This window comes from Podarcis bocagei (genome assembly GCF_964188305.1).
Source record: "Podarcis bocagei genome assembly, chromosome: 8".
NCBI classification, from domain to species: Eukaryota; Metazoa; Chordata; class Lepidosauria; order Squamata; family Lacertidae; genus Podarcis; species Podarcis bocagei.
Window position 1 is genome coordinate 59753037 of NC_138133.1, and position 5913 is coordinate 59758949.

A 5913-nucleotide genomic window follows, 5' to 3' on the forward strand; every position below is an offset into this window, starting at 1 on the left:
CTCCTTGTATGTGTTTTAAATGCTGACAAGGTTCTGGGTTGGGTTGGAGAGAGCCTAGGAAACCACTATCAAAGAGTGGCATGGCTGGCTGCTGTTGCGCTCAGAGCTAGAAATTACTAGCTGCAGTACTATATTCCTCACAACAACATCTAACTAGGAACCAGACTGTTAGGGGGAAGAGAAATTTTGGAGAGTGAATGTTTGGAAGGAGATATTGGGGGCTGTGGGAGGAAGTCAATGTCGGAGAGTTATTTGACACGGAAGCTTTGTAGATTCTTGGTAGCATCTGGGGGGTGGGTTAAACAGAAGGCATTTGTGTGATCATGTTACATATTTCAAGGTCATACGCTCAATGAACTGTGGACCACTGCTTGTCATCTGCAAGTCCTCAGGGTGGAAACTTTAAGGTTTCTGCTGAGTACGGAAACTTGTAAGGAGACTATGCCTGTTGAACATTCAATCCCAGTTGGAAAGGGGAAATTGCCAGTGCAAAGCGACTGAATGCTGCTGAAGTCTTTCTCCTGCTCGTAGCAAGTGCTCCAACAGATATGGTATGTGATTGATAGAGGTGACGAGATTGGACAAACCATCAAGCTCAAACGCCCAGGAAAATCTGTTGAGGGCATTTTCAAAGCAATGTGGATGACACCAGGACTTGGTCCTACCTGATCCCTTTGTGACGGCAACAGCAGCAGTTCCTTAGCAGCCTCCCTTAGAGCCAGAGCCAACGTGGTGTAGTGGTTCAGAGTGGTGGGTTCGTAATCTAGTGAACCGGGTTCGCATCTCCGCTCCTCCACATGCAGCTGCTGGGTGACCTTGGGCTAGTCACACTTCTTTGAAGTTTCTCAGCCCCACTCACCTCACAGAGTGTTTGTTGTGGGGGAGGAAGGGAAAGGAGAATGTTAGCCGCTTTGAGACTCCTTAAAGGGAGTGAAAGGCGGGATATCAAATCCAAACTCTTCTTCTTCTCCCCCAGCTTTGTGCCCTCCAGGTCACATCTGCCCCAGCCAGCATGCCTAATGTTCAGAGATGATCAGAATTAAAGTCCAAAATATCTAGAGAGTACCAGGTTGAATAAAAGTTGCTAAGATTAAGGGTTGGAGTGTCATCCAAGGCACTGTCTCTGTAATGCAAGTGATGGAATGGGGTCCTAATTTCAGGCAGGTCATATTGAGGGAGCTAGGAAAAGCTGGCTTTGTGGCAGGTGGAGAGTACCTCACTGACTGCCCAGTGTTTGCTTACCAGAGCTACATTCACTGCAATGTCTCCTTCTCCAAGGCTATATAGTCAACAGGTGAATTGAGCTCTGAAAGACACATAAGACTCCCCCCCCTTCATTGCTCTCCCTGCCACCAATGATAGCAATAGCAATGATGGGGTTTGTGTGCTGGACTACCAAGGAATAGCAGCCCTCTTGCCATGCGTGATCACTCTGCTTGCCTGCCTGCCTGCTCAGTCAGACAACTCGCTTGGGGCTTCCCAGACTTCCCTTGCCTTTTTAAACTGGCTACACTTGCATGCTCAGTCATCAGAGTGATGATGGGTGAGTACAAATACAGTATAGAGAGAGAACAGTTTTGTACTGCAACTGCACAGCGGCTACAGACACCGTGCAACTGCATTGCACACTCTCTTCACTGTTTCAATTTATGCACTGGCTCAGTGATAAACCCAACTTCCCCCATGGCAAAATATGATACTGTGTCATCCCTGCCCAATGCTACCTGGAGAAAACACCTGGTTCTCCTGCACCAAATGTTCAGCAACTGAACATTGGTTGTGACATCCTGTTGTCTGAAAATACAGTTGTTAGCAGTAAAGATACAGAAGGACAAGGATGCTTACCGTAAATAGTAACGGGTAGAGATGTAGGATAGGCAGTCCCAGGTATAATTTGTACCATTGCACCCGAGGGAAGTCTGTAGCTCAGTGGTTGGGCACATTCTCTGCATGCAAAAGATGCCAGGTTCAATTCCTGGCATCTTCAAGTTGGGCTAGAAAATAAGCTTGTCTGAAGCTTTGGGGAAGCACTGCCAGGCACAATACTGTACTATATGGTCCATTGTCCTGGCTCATTGTAAGGAAAGGGTGTTTTTTTTTTTTTTCAGACCAAGGGCTGCCTTGCCTTCTACACAACCTGGGAACCACATGCCCGTGGTGGGTGGTCCAGAAGCAAAAGTGGGTACAGCAACAAAGGTTAATTTACTCACACATCCCACTCTATTCTCCATCCAAGGCAAGCAAGAAGTATGAGCATTCGAGAATACATTCCAGCATAGGAAAAGCATTCAAGGAGGCTGCCAAGCAGGGCCAGCTAGGTAGGGAGTAGCTGGGGGGGGGAGGGTCCCCAGTCGGGGGTGACTGTCTTATATCAGTGTTTCCCAACCTTTTTTGGGCAAAGGCACACTTGTTTGATGAAAAAAATCTCGAGGCACACCACCATTACAGCCCCGTGACGTCAGCGTGCAGCATCACGCCGGGAGGGACGCACGAAAGTGTAAGTTTCAATTTTTTCCCCTCCCCCTTGCCGGGGAACCTCCAAGCTTTGGGGGTGGGGGGGAGGAGGCAGCAAAGCGAGGCAGGAAGGAGAGCGCGGCTTGGCTGGGTGAGCTTTGGCAGGGGCAGGGAATGAGAGCCGCGAGGCGGGCGCTGCGGACGGAGGCGCTGCCCGCCGAGCTCGCAGGCAGCCAGGCAGGCAGACGGCGAGAGCCCCGCGCTGGGCGGCCTCTCCTCGCCGCCGCCGCCCCGCCTCTCGCCGCCCGACTCGCCCACCTCCCTCCAGGCAACATCTCGCGGCACACCAGGCAACATCTCGCGGCACACTAGTGTGCCGCGGAACAGTGGTTGGGAAACACTGTCTTATATTAGCTAGTTGGTTGCAATATCCTGTGACTTAATGCAAGCAAAATTACTAAATGCACCCCTAAGCGTGATTACTCCAAAGCAACTCCCACTTCTCTAGTTCTTCCCATTAGAGAAGCAATTTATATATAATTGTGGTCACAATAACTCTGCTTCTCAGTTGAACAGTGTTTCCTAGACAGTGGAAATAGGTCAGTAAATGCCAACTATGTATATAATTTAATATACGAAAAACCCCAAATGTTTAGGTGATGTATGCTTCTGGTAACGGTTCAGCCACTCCAGTTTTACTTGCTACTAAAGATGCATCAACTAACTTGTGAGTTTGCAGGTATGCGTCGGACACTTCTCTGAAATCATAGAGAAGAGACCAGAAGCAGCTGCACTCTAAAGCAGGCCTATCCATTTCTCTATGACCCTTTTGAAAACCAGATATGGGAAGAGGGTCTGAAAAAAGATTAGCACATGCCATTAATAGATGAATAAAAGGAAACAGCCAAATGTCTTTGGCACCTTTGAGTGATGCATACCACAACATAAAATGGTGGCCATACTCTACAGCTGTCACACTTATACTTGAATAGTCCAAATTCATGGGGTTAATCTGTCTGAAAACACCTGTAAACCAATTTAATTACTTCCTCAAGGTCCTTGATGAGGTGCAGCTCAAGGCAGAGAAGTAAAAAACTAAACCCATGTGGCATTTAAACTGAAGACACTGAGATGCCCAAATGCACTGAATTCAGATCTGAAGTTGAAGTATTTGGCTGTGTCTATACTAAAATGCAGCATAAACACAGTATCATTACCACAAATTGGTATAATTCCAGTTGTGATGATGAAGTAACAATGGGACTATTTGAATCACTGCATCTTCTCCTGGTGAGTCATCCTGAGTGTTTGTAGAATTTTTTTCTTAGTGCAAGAAGAGTAGCAGCTATGCCACAAAAGGTTCAAGTCCAGATGGAGTGAAAGAGAGTTTCAAAATGTATGAGTAGTCTTATACCTCAGAATTAGACAGACATAAATTAAGATGTTAATGACTAACAGTGCAATCCTGTATGTGTCTTCTCAGAAATAAGTCCCCTTTGAGCTAAGTTTGGCTTACTCCCAGATGAGTGGGTATAAGATAGCAACCTTAATCATTGGTCTTCACTAGCCATTTTTAAAAAATAGTCCTTCGTTAATAGATATAACAGCAGTAATTAACTGTGGGGCATAGAGCCAGTGTTGTGTAGTGGTTAGAGTGTTGGATTAGGACCTGGAAGACCAGGGATAAAATCCCCACTCATTCATGAGGCTAACTAGGTGACCTTTGACCATTCATGATCTCTCAGCCTAACCTACCTCACAGAATTCTTGTGAGGATAAAATGGGGGTTGGAAGATTAATCTGAACACCTAAAATGAATGGTGGGATGGGAAGAGGAAGAGGAAGAGGAAGAGGAAGAGGAAGAGGAAGAGGAAGAAGAAGAAGAAGAAGAAGAAGAAGAAGAAGAAGAAGAAGAAGAAGAAGAAGAAGGAAATTTGAACCTCGCAGATTAATGAAGTTGCTAAAAATATGGAAAGGCTACAAGCTGTACTGTAACCAGCAATACTATTGTGCATTTAAAGTGTAACTACTTATTACTGGTGCAACACTGATATGCATGCAGCGAGAAATTGAGAGAAAATACATGGACTTGAGTAGAGTAACTGTTAGAGCTGGAATAGCAAAATATTTCTTCCAGTAACCTGCTGATCTATTTAAATGGATAGCTGGTATATACAGTTTGATTTTAAAAAAAAAAAAAAAAGCCAGTCACCCCAACAGAAAAATGTGAATCAGCTGAAGAATAAACAAAGATAATGAATGTCAACATGAAATAATCAATGTTAAAAATGACAAAGCATATAAGCTGCAAGTGTTCAATAAAACAGAACAACATTGTGAATATCAAGCAGTGATAAAGAAAGCACACACACTTAGGATGCCAAAGGTCAATAAATACAGAAATAGCTCCTAAGTGTTGCAGTTAAATCCCAATAGAAGGCTGTTCATTTGTCAATTTCAGATTGCTATATACAGATGATGATAAGAATTTGTGAAGGAAAGAAAGTGAGTGAATATTGAGGCTAAAAACTTTGGCCCCAGGCGGGCTTGATGAGGAATTATATTTGCTTCCTCCCTTATAGTTACAAGATTTGGGGATGCTCCCTTGGGTTTTTTTGCTCTCTCATGGTTACAAGTGATAGTCGTTGATCTTTTTAAAGCATATATTAACAACACCTGTATATGATTCTTTAGAAAATGTATAATTTGTTGCCTTTGGACAATAATTTTGGTCATCAGTTAATGTAAACAGGAGATATATTAGGGCTGCCGTACGTCCAGATTTCCCCAGACATTACTAGGATTTAAAAATAAATAAATAAAAAGTCCAACAACTGCTGTGACTGAAGGTAGCCTTTTTTTTTAAAAAAAGTCAGAACATCACAGTGGAAAAGGAATCAGCATCTGCTAAACTGCCTGCAACTGTTTAAAGACACATAAGTTTTATTTAATGTTTGTTGGTCACTTTTAAGCCAAGTGGCCTCAAGCTTGGCTGAGTGAATTGTACAATCTCTTAAAAATGATCAATATATCTGCAGAGTAGAAATATAGCTCTAACAAGTTAAACGAGCAGCACTGTCCTGTTAGGAGATTCTGTGGACCACACTCCCTTTTCTAAAAACATTTTAAAAAATAAAATCCCACATGATTTATTGTGTAACCAAGGACTCTTCATTTTCAGCACAGAAACTTGTTTATTGATGTTGGCTAAGTTGCTATCCAAACCAGTTAGATAGCACTGATGTAAAATGATTTCAGCAAAACTTCCCACTGGCCTGCTCTCTCAAGGATTTGGATAACTAAATCCTTTGTTTCTGTAATCCAATTAAGAGCCTGCATAGCAGCAAAGTTTGGGAAACAGCTAAAGTTGGGTGATCAAGAAAGTTAGTGGTCTGCAACTGAGAAGGCAAAGAGGAAACTTTGGAAGTATGAAAGTTCGTAAAACTTTCTCAAAACACA